The 19,600-nt window shown below is 41.4% G+C and overlaps 1 protein-coding gene across 6 annotated transcripts in view; it reads left to right on the top strand.

Moving 5' to 3' along the window:
- The window catches only part of BDNF (brain derived neurotrophic factor), a 58,691-nt gene that overhangs the window by 16,074 nt on the left and 23,017 nt on the right, over positions 1-19,600 (top strand). Inside the window, exon 1 of one of the 6 annotated variants that reach the window (XM_056136299.1) lies at positions 5,990-6,436. The exons of 4 other annotated variants lie outside the window; for them this stretch is intronic. The gene's annotated coding sequence lies outside the window, so the exon portion shown is untranslated. Of the gene's footprint in view, positions 1-5,989; positions 6,437-7,292; positions 7,314-19,600 lie in introns of those variants that run through there. One more of the 6 variants, XM_056136333.1, reaches the window with a different exon arrangement.

The following is a 19,600-nucleotide window of genomic DNA, read 5'->3' on the forward strand; positions in this document are numbered from 1 at the left end:
AGCCCTTGTTCACATAGTTGTACCATTGAGGGTTTTATTTATTGTATTTATTACATGTACTAACTAAAGAATTTGGACAAAAGAATCAGTTGCTCAGTTGCATATCCTGTCTAAAGACCACTAAAGATAAATACTATATAGTTCAGCAAAAAGACCACTAAAGATAAATACTATATAGTTCCAAACTGGAAAATTAGGTCAGATTTTAGTCTGCTGTTTTAAATATGACTTTTGGAATTTAGTGATTTCTTTTTCTAACTTATCTTTTTGCATTTTCTTCATGAAGAATATCTAATTAAACAGTGGAAAAACTCTCATCCCATGCATCACACAGTGTAAATAGTTGAGTCTTAAAAATAAGATAATCTATTGGTTTCTTGTGTCTGATTCAAAGGGAAACCCCTTGCTTTATACTTGTTGATTCTCTCCATGGTTCTTCTTTTAGCAGAACCAACAAATACCAAATACCATAGTCACCTGCCATTATAAGCTCTAACTTTTGCCATAAGTCCACAGTTACATTCCTTTTGATTGTGTTTATACAAAAATTCCAATGAACAAACTCATTTATTCTTCACTTTTAATTTTTAAATGTTCTCAGGGAAAATCTGAGAGGGTTACAAGTTGATGATTCTCATATATTTGAGAGACTAATCTCAGTTGCTCCATAATATTTTTTGCTGCTTTTTTTTCAAATTTGAGGCCACACCTGGTAGTGTTCCAGGGCTTACTCTTGGCTCTGAACTCAGGGATCACTCCTGGTGGGTTCAAGGGGCCATATGGGGTGCCAGGGATTGAACCTGGATCAAACCTAAGACAGGCATCAGATAAGCATCCTAAGCACTGGACTATTGCTCTGGCCCTGGCCCTATGTGCTGATTTTCTTGGACTAATCAAATATTGTTTGCAGATAGGATCACTTTTTGTTTTTTTACATTTTTGTTATATACTGCTAATCTTGGTCCTTCTGACATTTTCTTGCTGTAGATTTTTTTTCTTTTCTTTGTCACTAATGAGCATGCCTGATTTGTAATTCCTATAACAGGTGTTGACTAATTTGGACACATTTAAATATGGCATAGAGCTATCCTTATGGTTCATAAAAAGCTTACAAGGAGTGAGTATACCTAACATTAAGGTACTATCTAATAAATAGAGAAATTATTTCTCCCTGAAGAAAAACAGGCCTTACATATAATTTGGAGAATTGTGAGTGACATAATTTGATGCTCTGGCACCATAAGATGTGCCTTTGAAATTATCCACAATGAATTCAAAAGTTCTCCTGCCATTCTGCTCAAAAGAAAGTTTTCTGTGTACTTATTAGTTCTCTATGCTAATTACTGACTCCAATTTTCAGCAATTTTTGAGGTCAATTAATTTTTATTCTTGGATCCTTTCTTTTAACCAGGAAGACTGAAGGGAGGAGTAGCTATGAGACTTAAACATAATTTAACATAAAATGTGCATAGTGATAGTAGAATTGACCTCAGCCAATTAAAATTATTAATAGAAAAATATGTCAATGTCAAGTTTGAGTCTACTGCCTATGTCACCACTTGGTAATGAGGATTAGTTTATATTTCCTGACAAGAATAGATGCAATTCACATTTCTCCCTGAACTTTGTCCTTTTAGAACATTGGACTAGGATAGTATTAAACTATTACCAAAAATAAAGATGCTGGAGAATTCAAAATTAAATTTTAAGTCTCACAAAAGTGAAATTGGGAGAATTTCTTCTCAAATTAAAGTATTTTCTTCCTTTTGACTGTTAGGGAAATTAGGATCATAACTTACATAGCAATCATGCCCAAGACCAGTCCTTTAGAAGAGTCACAAATACATGGTTTATTTTTTCAGCATCTCCCTTGATTATAAAAGGAAAATAGTTTTATAAAGATTTTTACATTAAACTTCTTTTCTCTGCTCTGCAAGTCACCAGAATTAGATCTTAAAATCACTCAGAGGCATTAGTAGAATTTAGTTCATCTGACTTCATTGTTTTTAAATGTAGGACATAATTTTGTTTTGTTTTATTAAGGGGGCCCTCACCCAGTTATGCTCTTAGGGCTTACTCCTGGCTCTGTATTCAGGGGTCACTCCTGGCAGTAATGTATATGTGTGTGTGTGTGTGTGTGTGTGTGTGTGTGTGTGTGTGTGTGTGTAGGAGGGGGTTTGGGGAAGTGGTGTTTGGGGAAGGGGTGCTATCATATGTGATGCCTGGGAATGAACCTGCCTCTCTGGCCCATGGTATATTTTTACAGCCAAATAGCAAGAGTTTTTTAGTCTGATCTTGTATTGATTTGGTGACACTATAATCACAAATCAGAAAGTTCAGGAATTCTCATAAGTGTCAAGGAGTCTGATTCATCAGGTTTATCTGAATTGACATTTGATTTTTTATTTCTAAATATTCCTGCCATTCTGACACCAGTCCCCCCCCCCCCCCCCCCCTTCCTTCTCCCTCCCCTCCCGGTCCCAGTTCCTGTCCCGCCCATCTTTTCCTCAGTAAAACTGCACCACACACTGGAAAGTGAAGGTACAGACATGTATTTGTATAATGTCAAGGGAGAGTAGAATAAGGAGATTGACGATAGAGTCAATCAGAAACTCAGAACTGAGAACACTTTCCTTTAGCAGAAATGCTGACGTGGCAATGTGAATTTAGCAGGTAGAAGTTTTGCCATAACTTCTAACTGAGCAGCATGGAGAATGCTAAGATTCTTGACATTCATTCTTGTTAAATTGTTTCCAGGAAGGAAGTAATTTACAATTGAGCTTAAAACCTGGGAAATAACCCCTTCCAAACAAATTTAAATTTGGAAAGTAAGACTAAGTTTGACTTTAGCATAGTTTTGTATTTTTAAAATGGTTTAGAATAATCTCTTTCAGTACTTTATAAAGTACAGATTTTTTATTTATAAACCTAGACACTTACATTGTTTTGCAATATTAAATGAAGTCGTGTTTACACTTAGCCTACAGGTCTGGGAAGCAAAGAGGTTCTCTGAGGTGGCTAAGCCCAGATTCATGCCCTCCGTCCTTTATTGCTTCTAACTTGCCTGCATATTTCACATACATTAAATATTCTACAATAAATTTCACCATCTGTGCAGTAGGATAGTTTGTATTGGTCATGTGTTCTGTCAAGTTGACAGAGGTGCAAAGCTAAATGTGTGACACTCTAAGAATATGCATATATTTGAATAATTTGACTATTCAGTTCAACAATTTGCAAAGACGCTTCGAATGATCACACATCCTGATAACACTTCCAAGGAACAGATAGCTTTGTTTATTTGGGGGTTGGGGCATGGGGAAAGGCAGGGATATTTCTATATTTCTAATTCAGGAGCTCCTAAGTTCATTGAAGTCTTATCTCTGGCAATTAGCTATGTGACTTTGGGCAAATGTATTTCATGGCACTGATCTTAAGTTTTTCATTTGTAAGATGAGAGTAATGTTTCTACTAGTCCTTAGAAAACAGCTAGTATATGTGAACTCATTGTTAATTGCAAACGCTTAGGTAAACCGAAATGAATATATGACAATATTCTATATTCAGCATAACAGCACATTCTTGATAACCACAAGAGTGTCTAGGGCAGGAAATTGTTTATGAATCTTTCTCTTTCCCCAAATTAACATCGGAGTGTTTAGGAAAAATCTTACAGCAATGAGTATGAGCAATTATTAGGTCAACCCCCCTTGAGATTGCAGAAAAATGAATGTATACATAAAACTGTATGCCAAATTGGAGATTTCTCAGACATCATTTATCCAGACTTCTTAAAGTGTAAACTAAGTTTTTTTTTTTTAACATCAGAGGTGCATGAGATGCTTGCTAAAAGACTAAATTCTGGACCATATCCCACCACTACCAAATCTCTATTTCGAGATAAGAAACTCGCATGAATTAAGGGGTGGGGGCAGGGCGGAGTGATAGGCGAACCCAGTGATAGGCGAACGCGTGGAAGACAAGTGCCTTAACTCCTATGCCATCTCTGGGTTCGCCTATCACTCCGCCCTGCCCCCACCCTTCCCCGCGTCCCTTAGCACAACCAGCCGTGATCTCTGAGTGCAGAGCCTGGAGTAAGCCCTGAGCATCGTCCGGTGTGACCCAAAAAACAAAACAAAAAAATAAAAAAAGGGCAACTAGGTGACTTTTATACTCATAGTAGGTCCAAGGACTCCAAGAGTCGCTCCCCTGTTTCTTATTTTAAACGTTAACGTATGCACTGGTGCGCATGGATCAGTTGATGGAACGAATGGGAAGAAAATTCAGCTTTAAAGCAGAAACCTAGTTGGCTAGACGGTAGACAATGTTTATCCAAAGACTAGTTGGAAACGGTCCTCTTAACCCCAGTTACTGAGATGCCCCCATCAAGTGACTTGACTAGCGGCAAATAAAGACTGAAGGGTCCTCTGCTGGTGTTTGTTGGGGTGTACGAGGGAGGAGAAATGGAGTCTGTGGTAACCCCCGCACCTCACCCCTTTAAGATAGAAGCTTAAAATATATATATATATTTATTTATTTGCTGCTGAGGAGGGTTCCTTATTTTTAAAAAAAAGGGGGGGAGGGGGTTGGCTTCTGTGTGTGAGTTTGCAAGGGAGAGAAGTGAAAACATCTGCAAAAACATGCAATGCCCTGGAACGGAACTCTTCTAATAAAAGATGTATCATTTTAAATGCGCTGAATTTTGATTCTGGTAATTCGTGCACTAGAGTGTCTATTTCGAGGCAGCGGAGGTATCATATGACAGCGCACGTCAAGGCACCGTGGAGCCCTCTCGTGGACTCCCACCCACTTTCCCATTCACCGATGAGAGGGCTGCTCGCGCTCGCCGCTCCCCCCGGCGAGCTAGCATGAAATCTCCCTGCCGCTGCCGAGATCAAATGGAGCTCCTCGCTCAGGGGGGTGCGAGTATTACCTCCGCCATGCAATTTCCACTATCAATAATTTAACTTCTTTGCTGCAGAACAGGAGGAGTACATACCGGGCACCAAAGACTCGCACCATTCCCCCCCCTCCCCTTCTTTATTATTATTATTTTTTAAACCAAAGGGAAACGTGGACAAAATAATAATTAAAATAGAGTCTGGGAGTTTAGAAGTGGAAGTCTTCCCCAGAGCAGCTGCCTTGATGTTTACTTTGACAAGTAGTGACTGAAAAGGTGGGTTTCTTTTCTTTCTTTCTTTTTTCTTTCTCTGTTCGTTTATTTTTTTCTTTTCCTCCCGCCCCCCCCCCCCCTTCCCCGGGTCTGCGGGAAAGCGTGTGGCTTTGGTAAGGTCTGTCATTGCTTCGGCTTCCTGGCTGGAGCAAGTAAGTTGCTGTAACGTTATCTGGGGGCGTTCATTAATAAAGAATGCCGTTATTATCTTGATTGAATTCCTATTAGGCAAACTCCGGCGAGGTCAGTGCACGAACTCTGTTTAAGCCCGAGTGTTTAAGGCACCGGAGTAAACCCACAACCCCCATGCTCCGCGCGATTGCATTGTGTGTTCGTGTTGGCAAGCTCCGTGGTGCGGGAAGGTGCGGGAAGGTGCGGGAAGGTGTGTCTCGGGCCCGGGAAACGCGGCGTCCTTTTCCATAGAACTTGGGTGCCGGGATGACGGGAAGGGGAGCTAGACCTCGGGGCGTCGGGGCCGCACTCGCTTCCTTGCGCGCTGGGGCGCGCACCGCCCGGGGTCCCGGGCGCGGGACTCGGGGTTCCCCTCGAACCGGTTGCGCGGTCGCCCCTCGAAGAGACCGGGTGGTCGCGTGCGTCTGACCAAGGCGCCCCAGGGAGGGTGCGGAGCTCGCAGGGGAGTACGTGTGTGTGTGTGTGTGTGTGTGTGTGTGAAGGGGTGGGGGGGGTGTAAGTCGCTGTAGCCCGGACGCAGGGAGGGAGAGGCGGGAGTCGGGACGCCGGTACCCCGGGAGCGGGGGTTGGGGGGGCAGTCCCGGGAGTCCCAGGGGGCTGAGCCCGGGCGCGGAAAAGGCGCGGCGTTCCCTTTAAGCGGCCGCCCGGCGCGGGTCTCGGTGGCGGGCGAGCCGGGGGCGGGGGGCGGGGGGCGGCGCCGTTTGACCAATCGAAACGCAACCGAAGAGCTAAATAATGTCTGACCCGGGCTCGAGGCACAGGCTGGAGCTCCCGGTCCCCGCCGCTGCCGCCGCCGCCGCCGCCGGCGCTGCTGCCGCCCCGCGCCCGGGCGCACCGGCCCGCCTGCTGTCCCGCGCACCCAAGACCCTCGGCGGGGTTCGGGCCCCGCGCGCCCCCGACCTCCTCCGGGTGAAGCGTCCATGAGACACTTGGATCGCAGTTGCCACCGCTGCTGTGGGGCCGGCGGCGAGCGGCTCCGCGACGGGGCCAGGGGCTGGGCGCAGGGGCCAGGAGCGGGACAACGATGTGACTCCGCCGCTGGGGACCCGTGAGCTTTGTGTGGACGCCGAGGTAGGCGGGCTCCGAGCGCAGGACTGGGCACGGGAGGCGCCGGTCCGCCGGGGAAAGTTGGCGCGCGGGAGCCGGGGGGCAGCCCAAGTTGGGAGAAGAGGCCACAACTTCTGTCCTCCCCGTTTGGAGTTGCTCCCGGGGAACTTGGTCCTCCCGGTGCCTCAACCCGGAGGGCCAGCTGGGACCCCATCCCGGGGGGTCTGGTGGGAGGGGGGAGAGAGAGAGAGACAGAGCGCGCGAGCGAGACCCTGGGGAACCCCCGAGGGAGGGGAGAGAAAGCCGCGAAGGGAGAGGCGGAGCGGAACCCAGACGGCGCTCGGGGGGATCCCCCGCCCCCCAAATCCTCACGCATCCGAGGAGGGGTCTTGGAAGAGATCCTTTCGGCCGCCAGCTGTCGGGGGACCCTGCCTGAGGTGAGGGAATCGGGGTTGGGCTGGGCATCCTTCTCCCCCGTGGGGCATCCCCCGTGCCCCGGGTTCCAGACGGGTGGCGCGCGGTAGGTCACCTGCTTCCCGGGAGTGGAGACCCAGGCGGACTCGCACGCGTCCGATGTCAAGGTAGAGGGAGGACGGCGAACACCGCCGCCTTCGGACCGGTGAAGGTTCGCGGATCCCGGGGCTGTGTCCACACCAGTCCATCCCGGCGCCCCTCCCTGCGGGCACGGTCCCGGGAAGTGCACGGTTTGACTTTCCGAGGCAGAGTGGGTTGTGCGTGCGCGCGTGTGCGCGCGCGCTTGTCTGTGTGTTTGTGTGTGTGTGTGTGTGTGTGTGTGTGTGCGCGCGCGCGCGCGCGCGCGCGTGTGCGGGGTGGCTGGTGGGGGCTCGTCTTGACTCCGGGAGGTCTCTGGGGTTGCATCCCCGGGAAGGAGGAAGAAGGGGTGAGTGAACTGTGTCTGGAGAGCGATAGGCGAAGGGACGGGGCTTTCGGTCCGACGGCAGTCTCGGGTAACTGCAAGCTGCGGGCACCCCGGGCCGCGTTGGGTGGAGGGGTGTTGGAGAGCGTCGGGGCTGCTGTAGTGAACTGGAGGCGCAGTCGAGGATGCCGTGTTTTTGTGTTGGGGGTGGAGCGGGGTGGAGGGGTGAGGAGGAGGAGGAGGAGTAGGAGGAGGAGGAGGAGGAGGAGGAGGAGGAGGAGGGGGCAGGGAGAGCAGCGCTAGGGAAGGTAGAGGGTGCCCTCTGCCGGCCAAGCTGCCCAGAGCAGCTGCGGGGGGCGGGAGGCTAGGGGCGGGGAAGTGCAAAGCTGCACAGCGTGGTTTGCGGGATCGCTACGGGCGCTGGAAGGAGGGACTTGTTGCAAGATGCTTCAGTCTCCGACTCACGTGGGGTTTTTTTTTTTTGACTCCTTGCGCCTCTTTGGTTCGAGTGCAAACAAGGTTTCCTCACGCTGGGAGAGCATTGACAGGTTGCTGTGGGTGGCATTAAGACTTCCTGGATGTTATTTTAGGGTCCTTCAGGTATCTTAACGCTTACTCCTTAACAGTCAGCAGTACCCAGTGAACTTTTTTTTTTAAAACAAGAATGTAGGAATGTTCTTGGCCAGAAGCAAAGAAAAGCATATTTTTGAGTGTTTATTAATTCTCCTAGTACAGTTGTCTTTTAAAGCAAAGCACTATATAATTAGGAACGTTGGTTTTTTAACTACAAATAAAATGTGTTGTGCTATTAAAAGCTCCTTTCCAACTGGCTCTACTTCTTGGAAAATACCCTTTTCATATTATCTAAAATTTTAATTTTATATGAATGTGTTATACGGTCAAAAGTCATTTGGGTGTTAAAATTAGATTTATATATACATTAAATATTTTAATTTATTGAGGTATAATCACAGATTTAATATGTCTGTGCTTGAGAGCCCTCAGTGTTTACCTCATGATACCTCATTATCATTTTTAAGTTGGAAGTTTCTCATGTAGTGCTTCAAGTTCTTACACATAATAGATCACATCGCACATAGAAATTACTTTTCAAAGTTTTGGCCCTAGAAACAACTCCTTAAAAATACCACTATCTCCTCTTCCTTTAATTTTGCAAATGTCTTGTCTAAGAATTTTCTTTTGTGAGTTTACCTATTGACTAAGATCAGAGGTAAGAGAAAGGGAAGGCACAATTGTTGACATGCAACAATAGCTTTCCTAGGAATTTTAAGCACGTTTGGTCACCATTACTGGAATTCCAGGGTTATAAAATTGCTGTCTCTTCTAGTTTATATTGCAAAATGAGATAACTGCTGGTCAGTAAAGAAGGGTAATATGTATTATGACAGGAAAAGTCTTAGGTATGTGGAACTATTTTATGTATTATGTATGTAGTAGAGCTATTTTAAGTTATTACAAAACATTTTCTATTTATAAATGATATAAGCAGAAAGAAATGATTTCCAGATAAACAAGACTTACGTACATGTTTTGAAGCATTAGAACATTGCAGACACACTTACACATCACATTTTTTTAAAAAAATCAAAATAGCAGAGTAATTTTTCACATACCTTTGGAGAGTTTCATAGTCCAGAGCTGAATTAGTAACTGGAAGTCTTGTTTAAGAGATTATTTAAGGTTATTGAAGATCAAGTTTTAAGATCTTAAGATCATTTAGATCAACAGGTAGGATAGCATTTGCGTATTCAAATAATAAACCCTTTGGAAAGTCTGTTTTAGGGTCTCATTGCAGTGAGTGAAAGTTGAACTTGGGAAAGGAAACCTAGAAAGTGAGCATTTGCTTAAAATACAATCATCACCTCAGGTGGTTCCTTAATATAGAAAAGAATTAATTGTCTGAATCTCATAATAACTAAAGGAGGGCGGGAAGGGATGTGCAGGGATGTTGGGTGGTTCTTTCTGACTCCTTGGAAGGGATGATGGAATCCAGTAAATAATGCAAATTTCAAAAATCCTTGAAATTTGGCTCAGTCCTTGGTTATCCTATATAAAAGGGGCACCATAGAATGTTAAGCTATTCCTTTCTTCCTGGAGTCTTTAAGAGTTCCAGCTTTTCAGTGGTCAAAATGTAGACAACTGATCATTCATTTCTTTCAAATATGAGTAGCCCTAGTCTAGCTCAGCACTGGCAGCAAACTGACCCAGTTAGATTAGCTACAAGTACGTTAAAAAAAAAAAGCTATCTTCAAAATCAGCTGGAAATGACCCCCACCACACCCCAGTCCTGTATCCTGGTGGTGAACTTGAGGAGGTAAGAGCAAGCAGCTTTAGATTTCAAAGACTCAGTCTATTACTCAGCTTCAAGATTATTGAGGATATACACAATAGAAAGATGATACACAAGTAGTTGATGTACATTTTAAGATTTAAGACCCAGAGTGTAGAAGAAACTTTTAGACTTTCAGAATAAACATAGAGTGCACGGAGAACTGTAGGTTAGCAAAACACTGAATATCTCTTAAAATGAAAGGCACTCCATTTCAACTGCCTGTAATACCTCATTTATTTTAATAATTAAAACACAATTTTCAACTTGTATCTTGGAGAGTGGAAGATTTGTTTGCTTGAGGGGGCTAGCCTAGCCTAGCCCATTGCAATAGAGAATATCCCTTTAATAGGGTAATTGCTAACTTGTCTCAACTTGTTTTCAAACGATTGTTATGGAGCACTCAGTTTCCACTAATTGCAAAATTGCTGCTTAATTGAAGGACTCTCAGCCTTCTAGTGCAGCCATTCAGCCACTGGCAGGCTTTGTGATCTCAAGCTGTGAATTGCATTTTAAAGAGAAGGGAGGAGAGAATTCCAGGGAATTCTATGTAAATGCTAGCTGTTGTTCATTGGAGGAAGAAATTATCTGAACAAGAGTCGCATTAAGCTGTGTTGTGATCAATTTTCTTTATTAGAATGAATAGCATACCCAGATGGGCTTCAAAAGTGAATGAGCAAACTTACAGGTTACGTTCTGCATCCACTTACTGTTTAGTTTGGAGTAATGTTAAGCAGTAAACCATGTTGGCAAATGAAATCCGTATGTCATTTGTATGTGGGGGTTAACCCTAGGAAACAGAAAAGGCTGGTATTTTTAAGTATTGGTATTCATATGTGTCCTCAAAGTCCCCTTAAACTTAATCTTAAGACATAGACTTGTTTAATTCTAAATTATTTTATTCTTGAATGCACCCCTAGCTTTCCAAGCACACTTAATTCCTTAAAGGAGTCATATACCCAATTAGTAAATACTATATGAAATCATTGTTGATGACAGTCAAAACAAAGGACCTCACTGACACAATGGCTTTGAAAAAGCTTTTGGGGGGCGAGAGTGTGGTCACTGTATTCTCTAAAAGGAACAGGAGGGTAAACCAGTATGAGGAATGTGAGCTTTAATTTAGATATAAGTACTAAAATTAGCTACAATCTTAAGAACCCTTATGCTCCTGGCAAAAAAAAAATCCAGTCAAATGTACCAGAGACTAAGTGTTTCCTTGCTCTGTCATCTGTACCTTGTCTCGGGTAGAAGGATGAGTAGATCACTCTTTCCCATAGAGATGCTGCAAAACTGGGATGGGGGTAGGGGGCAGTAGCAGCCTTGCGTGCAAACAGAAGCCACTTTCCACTGGTTCCCTGAAGGTAGGTAGATTTCCAGGACGGTTATGGAGTTGATAGACCAACCTCTGCCCTAGATGTATGTACTGGGAACTGGGATGGGGAGAGCGTTGGTGGGGGAGCAACGTGTAGTTACAAGCTTCAGTGACAGCCATAATAAAATAAATTTATCTCCAAAGGGCTCCAAGAGAAACAAATGTTATGCAGTTTCCCCCCAAGGTTCACTTAAAAGACTTCTCATAGGTTTTCATGGTTGTAATGTCCTTGATTTTGAAAGCTCACAGAACCTAGTAGCTTTTAAATGTGCTTTCATCTTTGGTTCCTTTGCTCTGACTGAAGCTTTATGATGACCTTCTGTTTTTGACATGTCTCTGCATTTGTGGGGCTGGGAAGGGAGAAGAGCTGGCAAAGGAGTATTTCCTAATTTCCAAGGCATTGTAACTAGGAAATGTAAAATTGAGGGATTAAAAACAAAATCAGTTAACGTCGAATTGACTTTTAAAAACAAAATTAGGAGATAACCTGTCACTTACAGCGTGACTGAAAATAAGATTGATATAATTTAAAGAAAATAAATGGGTTCTTCTATTTAAGCAGCTCATCAAAAGTAGCTGTAATATCCTCACCCTGAGACAAAATCATCAGCTTTCTCATCCATATGACTTATTTGACATATAAACAATGTTCCCAAGGCTGCAGTTTCTAGGATTTCCTGGCTGTCCACCCCAGATTCAGTGAGTATGTATGTTGGGATGGGAATGATTTAAGATGCATTTGTAATTATAGATGAGATTTTTTAAAAAGCAGATCTATAGCTCAGTACCTGTCCTAAAATTAGGAAGGATGATTGGGTCACACTTCTTTGTGGGGTAGGAGGGGTTACTTCCTGTTATGTGCTCTGGGGTTCATGGTGTACCGGGGATCAACTCAGGATTGACTGAATAAAAGACATGCATTTTAAGACAGGCCCATCCCCCACTACTATCTCTCTAGTCACTATGGTGGTGTTATTTTTAATTTTTTTTATTACTATTATTATTATGAGTTTTGGACCAAACCCAGTTGTGCTCACAACTTTCTCGGGCTTTGCACACAGGGATCACTCTTGATGGGCTTGAGAACCATATAGAATATTGATGATCAAACCTGGTCAGCTGCATGCAAGGATGATACCTTTCCATTATACTATTTCTCTGGTCCCACTATGGTGTTCTAATATATTGCCTAAGTGTGGAATAGCCTGTCGAATATTAGGACTGGTCTTCTTTCTGATATATATTGTTCTTAATCATACACTGTGACAAGGCTTTAAGCACAAAGGTTCTGATTTTATTCACTAGCTCTAGGCAATACATTACACTTTCTGAGATACACAAAATACCAAATAAATTGAGTCGAGAGACCCTTACAATGTCTCTGAGCTGTGCCCTACTTTTAGCTTCAATTATTTGAAAAATAAAGGGAAAATTAAAGGTCATATGTTGTAGCAAGACTTTAAACACCAAAACAGCAAGAAAAGAAAAAGATACAGAGACAGAAATCATAAGAATTGACTTTGGGGCTAGAAAGATAGTACCACAGGTAAGGCACTTGCCTTGCAGACAGCCAATGGGTTCCATTCCCAAAACCTTCCTGAGCCCTACCAGAGGTGATCTCTGAGTGCAGAGCCAGGAGTAAGCCCTGAGCACAGTCTGGTATGAGCCCCCTACCTCCACAAAATTGTTGGTTCAGTTTTGAACAGAAAAACATACATATCTGTGCCAGCACCACCAAAAATCAGTAATCAAATCAGGAGTCAATTTCAAATTAGCTTAAAACTTTTAGTGACAAAAATTTGATTTATTTTTGCATGTACCAACTATAATATTCAAAACAGTGCCGGTAGCAGAAGAGACACTTAGACCTATATTATTGAATAAGCAAATACATTGGTCAATAGTTACTTCAGATTATGGCTAGTAATTCAGGCAATGAAGACACTATAACTATTGGAAAATGCTTATTTTGCTGGAGAAGGGGCAGATAATAGAGGAAATAATGCCTAATCATTCTTTTTCTTAATACCTATCCTAGATGTCCTTTAGCTGGCTCAGTTCCAAAATTTCTTATGCCCAATTTGATTTCCTTATAAAATTACCATGTTTGGAATATAAGAAATGTTAAAAATTGATTGAGATGGTAGCTACTATAATCTTAAGGGTGAATTTTCATTTAAATGTTTTTCATTTTTTTTGATATCTGTGGGGATTCAATTATTGTGCTTCAGGGAATGGAAAACAGTATCTCTTTGGTTTGTGCCAATTTCTGGTGAACACATTACCTAAGGAAGGCATTATATTGTCTGTACTTTTGTGTTGTCTGTAGAAACAATCAGGTACCTAAAACTTTACTTTTCAGGGGAAAAATTACCTAAAACAAAGGAAAGGGAGAAAGGATATATACAGAGATGGGGTCCATAAGGGTTGTGTGTAAGGAAGTGAGGGGGAAGGGATTAGAAGCAAGAAAGGGGGAAGAAAACTTCTCCAATCAAATTTTTCCATATGGGATTTAGTCTAATCAGTCCTGGTTTGGGAGATGCTGCATTTTCTGAAGCTTGCTTTCTGCCTTCATGTGCTTTGGGAAACTGAAACTTTGTCCAAATTTAAAGAAGCTTCTCTATCTTTTCACATGTTCATTTATTTCTTAAATGATGGAGTGCATATTTAGAGCACAAGTAACTTTCTTTTCCATTGCACAAACTATGAAGGTCAGGAAATTTATTTCATGCTGCTTAGAAGAGATGCTTGGCGGAATCCCAGGCCACATTCCGAGACCAAGCAATTGAAGGTGTTCACTCTTGTGCAATGTTGGGAAAGTACATTCTCCATTAATATGTCGGCTGATAATGTATCTGAAGACCGAGACAATATGTCATCATATTGAAACATAAAGCCAGCATTCTGTACAGTGAAAGAATCTGGATCATTTACATTTATATCAGTGTACACCACTATGCGATGAGGTTAAAAATCGATTGTGTATGAGTAGGATGCAGTAAGCAATTGGGCCTTGGTTTGGGGGGAATAATATATTAGAATACAGAAAAGAAGCTTGGATGTTTTACATACTATGGGTTCAGTGTGATCCTGTGTCATGATTAAGGGCCATTCATTACCAGAGCTGCTGCCATTTTGGTTTGTACCAGTAGAAGCCTATGGTGCAATGGTAAAACTAATAATTATCTACTTTTCTAATAAACCATAAAATGTGAATTATCTTTGGTTTAAGAAACTGAAATAGGTCAGTTTTTCTGTGTCATTGGCAAAATGATGCATTGAAATCATTGTGACCAGGATGCTGAGGGATTTAAATCATTGCCTGTGAGGAGTGGCTGAGGGAACTTGGAATGGGTGGTTCCAAGAAAAGAAAACTGAGCTTGGAATGGCAAATGGTTTTTGTCTCCCTTAGCAACTCTAAGCATATGATGGTAGCTACCTGGAATGCTGGGTTAAGAAGAATTCCGGAGATGTCCCAGCTCAAGGAAAAAGAATGTTCTAACTGATTGTTGATGCCTGAGTGGCTGAGGGATTAGAGTGGTAGCTGGGGAGGTATGTTTTTGACGTCCTCATTTAAAGGATAGTCTTCACAAATGTGAAAGACTTGCATATGAAGGATGGAAGAAGAAGAGGTTGCTTCAGAGAGCAAATCTGGGGCCAGTGACATTATGTACAGGTTCACAGATAGTAAAAACAACTTTCATTTGCATCTGATTAAGCAAGTTTTGAATATTTGCTGCATACAAAGGACTTAAGTAGGAGTATATATAATTTATTAAAAAAAAGGAGGTTTCAGGGCCATAGTGATAGTACAGCAGGTAGGGCGTTTATTTTGCAAGCGGCTGACCTGGGTTCAATTCCCTGCATCCCATGTGGTTCCCCAAGCACTGCCAGGAGTAATTCCTGAGTGTCGCTGGGTGTGACCCAAAAAGAAAAAAAAAGAAAAGAAAAAGGAGGTTTCTTGGAATATGATCAGTTTCTTGTAGCAGCTGTAGAAACAGAGGATGCACACTAAAGTGAAAGGTTGGATAAAATGGGTAAGTTCTGCAGAACCTTTGTACTGTCAAGTGTGTCAGGAGTGTAGATGGTATACACTCTCGTTGTTTTAGTAAATATGGGGTTCTAGTGAGGAAAATCATATTTCTGTCTTTGAATCCTATGATATATGCATCATCATAAAATAAGTATCAGAAATCTTTTTCCTTTCTTTGCAAAGTGCTCATGCTTTTTTTCATACTTCAATGAGGATTTTTCAAAGATGGTTTTTTTTTATCAGATGGAATGAAATGTTCTGAGTTTTGATCGGATTCAGATCCCCAGATCTCTTAAGAAATTAGCGTTTTCAGTCATCTTAATCAGTAGCTGAATAAATAGCAGTACTCCTTCATTAAAAAAAAGTTAGTTTTTGACATAGATTTTTAGTTCAATTACTGTACTACTAAACTCTTCTTAACATTTGCCTTCCTTCCCTTTCTGTGAACTCTAACATCCTCAGGTATATAGTTTTATAAAGAGTTCTCTTTTTAAATGTATTCTGTCAAAGAAATTGATACCCTCTCCCAACACCGTCGGACTTTCAGTGAGGATTTGGGTCACACTCAGAAGTGCTTGGGACTCTGTACTTGGGGTCACTTAATGTTATCTTAAAAACATTTTTTTTCTTTTTTGGGTCACACCCAGTGTTGCACAGGACTTAATCCTGGCTCATGCACACAGAGGTTACTCCTGGTTCATGCACTCAGGAATTACTCTTGGTAGTGCTCGGGGGATAATATGAGATGCTGGGAATCAAACCCGAGTCTGCGAGGCAAACACCTACCCACTGTGCTATCACTCCAGCCCCCTTAAAAACATTTTTATCACAATTTTCTCTTCCATAAAATTTTGGAGGTTAACCAGTACTCCATGTCATTAACATGCAAGTTAGAGCATAGGATGCATAGCCCACTCCAAATAAATGTTTATTCTTTTTGTTGTTGCTGTGGTGGTGTTAGAGGCCACACTTCTTGTGATTCTGGGAGAAAGCAGTATCACACTTAGCTGCAATGAGACAGTGAACCAGGGTCACTGGTTATGGTTTCCTGAGGAAGTGGGGAGGGGTTATGGGGAAGAGGGTTGCACTTGTGGTTTGGGATCAAACTTGGAAGTGACAGGGGATTATTCTTTGTTATATGGGATAGAGTCATGGATGGAACTCAAAACCTCATGCATACAAGGCAGGTGCTCTACCACTGAACGACATTCCTGGCCCCATGAATGTTTAGCTTTTATTATCTCATATTACTTTTCAGCTTTAGTTAGCAAGACAGTTTGCAACTCTTTTAGACTTTTTATTCTTTCAAATCTTTTCTTTCAAGATTCCTTTATTCATTAATTCAACTTGGATTAATTGCGTGCACAGTTGGGTGCCAAGACACTAAAATAAGTGGAGTCTCTTTTCCATATGTTGATCCATCCATTTTCAGGTGGTATTTCATATAAGGAACTTCCTTGATTCTTCTATTTAAGACTTCCATTCATGTAATCACTTTTTTTTAGTGTTTTGAGCTAATTCTAAATTATTTCATAGTTTTCTGCCTAGAATGCATTTTTGTTTAGTAGTAACATTTTGGATAAACTTCTCATTTAAGAAGTTGACCTGAACTGGAGTGATAGTACAGTGGGGAGGGCATTTGCCTTTCATGTAGTCAATCCAGGTTTGATCCCCAGAAACTGCTAGGAGTAATTCCTGATTAAAGAGCCAGGAGAAATCCCTGAATATTGCCAGTTGTGGCTTCAAAATAATAATTTAAAAAAAGGTTGGTCTTATCCTCCAGATTTTCAGATGTAATTTTGTTTCCAAATTAAGATAATAAAAATGCCTATTAGACAGTGGCCTAAACCTTTTGCTATTTAAACATATTGCACAAGCATCTCTTATAATAATGCCTGTAAAAGTTCTATGAGAACTTCTGAAGCAAAGATGCTGTTCATTTCCACTGACTGTGCGATGAATTTTTCCCCTTATATACAAGGACATGTTTGGGCCTCTAGTACTCAGTAATTTGTCTTTCATTTGACAGTGTTTATAAATTTTGTGTGTTTTTTCCCAAAAGAAACTTAAATTGTGAGAATGCTTCCATTTTCTAGAATCTGGGTTTCATGACTGCTAACTAAAGAAAGCAAGATGAAAAATCAGTTTATTGAATATTATCTTGTCTTTAAACATTGGTTAGTAGCATGTATAAATTTAGTAATGGTATCTCTTCAGAGTTTAAAAGCTATTTTTCAATTTGTGGCTTCCCTTTTACATTGAAGCCAGGAGGTGTATTTGCTCAAATATGTGATATAATTAACTCTGTGGGTGGTATTCATGCATCATGTAAATATGTCACTGTAACTAGAGCTCAGTTTGATGCCATCAACTTAGAAATGTTTCACTTCTCTATATAGCAAAAAAGCAGATTAAACATAGTTCTTTGTAAATCGCAAAAAAAAAAAAGAAAGAAAAAAATCATAGGAACAGGGAGTGGCAATAGATCCAACTGTTGTTCTGATACCAACCTACTGTCAACCTATGTTCCAGCTGCCTTTTTCACTCCTAAGCAGGGTGATAAGAATAAGAAAGTTGTGTCAGAAACCACTCTATCCTGCCTTCTTTGGAACAAAGGGAAGGAATAGACTTGTCAATTTACCTTTAAATTAGTGGTAATAAATAAATGGTGGCATACTTTCCCCATTATAGACTCTTTTATGCATAAGACAAAAAATGTGTGGCATTTTCTGGTTAGACCATAGTTAGAAGTATCAGTGCCTCCTTGATACACAGTGCTTGGCACTGTAAATATTGATAAATTTGCATAACTAATATTACTATTAGCACTTTGTAGCTCCCAAAGGTATATTTTATGATATACTAGTAGATAATAAAACATTTGACAAGCATGCTTTATTATGCCAGATTTTACTTAACTTTGCCCCAAAGTTTTTAAGACGTCACCTCTGTTTTGTGCTAATCTTTGGAATGTAATTTATCCATAACTTTCTTCATTTATTGATCTAAATTTTATTCAGGGCCTGCTGGATCTACCTCGAGTCTATATCCTGTAGAAAGAAACACACACACACACACACACACACACACACACACACCTATCTATATAAATGTAAAACATGCCTGCTCTATATGAATTCCAAGGTTATCTTTAGTCTATATCTTAGAACTTATGAACTTACTAGTTAATCTTATAATTGTGTGTATCTATTAAATTACTCTTTACCTTCATGTTATCAGATTCTATGCTAGTAACTGGCATAGAATCTGATTTTCTAAATAGAAACTTCATGAAGCAGCCCAGATCTGGTTCCTGAATTTCCAGGCATGGTCAGTATAATTTGCCTACCACTTATGAAACCAGTGATCCTGTGCAGGTTTCTGAATATCTCTGTGCATAGAACAATACTGAGAGAGTCCTACCACCCTACGTACCTCCCTTCCATCCTTATTACCTGGGAGTACTGTCAGAGGAGCATACTGGGTCTTTATTTTGTCCCCAGGATTCATTCCTTTCTAAGAAGAAGTATGATTAATTTGACTAGTGAGACTCACAATACATCTCTCATCTTTATTTTCTGGACTATACAGCATGTAAACTAAAGCACCAGAGAGAGCACTGTGCTGAATTTGTGTTCATTTCCTCCTGTTCTTTGGGACTACCATGCCCATAACAATTGATACTTGGTATTCTCACCATTATGCAGTAAGTTATAAATACAGGTCTGACTTCTTACATGTTCTGCCACAGCCTTAGATCAAGACAGAAAATAGGCCTTCTCTGTTAGTATGCTAACATGAATTGACTGTCTTTCAATTCCTGTTCAGCAACTTGTTTCTATTCTGTTTGCAATTTAAAATCTCAGAAGAAGAAGCTGAAGATATGTACATATTTAATAGTAGGAAATGGAATAAATGCTTTTTTCCTCCCAAAGTGAATGATATATGGTCCTTGTCCCAAATAAGCTATCATAAATTTGCTTCTTTCCCTCTGACATGTTTAATTTTAACCAGGCAATTAAAGTAGTAAACTCTTTAAAAGAGAATGCTGTCTCTCACATTATTCTAGTTCCCATAGTGGATTGACACATATATAAGTGAGGCACATATAGTTGGGGTTGCCATTGGTTCTTATTGAATATTTAAGATGGCCATACCTCATGGAAAGATAAGAGTGCAGCATTCTTTTATTATTATTATATATTTTTTGCTTTTAGAGTCACACTTGGCAATGCTCAGAGGGTTATTCCTAACTGCACTTAGGAATTACTCCTGGTGGTGCTTGGGGGACCATATGGGATGCCAGGGTTCGAACCCAGGCCAGCCATGTGCAAGGCAAATGTCCTTGGTAGAGCTGTTACTACCATTCTAGCCCCTGCAGCATTCTTTTTTGTAGCTAAGAAACCAAAGTCAGTTCTTAGTAAATAACTTCTGGTATTCAGTTAATAAGTCCTAAAGTTCACCACACTAAACTCAGCATGGGTACTTTGTCTTGTGGATTGTATGTGCTAAGAAATTAGCACATGAAACAAGGTAGACTTCCGTCTACATGC

This window comes from Sorex fumeus, unplaced genomic scaffold (assembly GCF_029834395.1).
Source record: "Sorex fumeus unplaced genomic scaffold, SorFum_2.1 ptg000007l, whole genome shotgun sequence".
Classification (NCBI taxonomy): Eukaryota; Metazoa; Chordata; class Mammalia; order Eulipotyphla; family Soricidae; genus Sorex; species Sorex fumeus.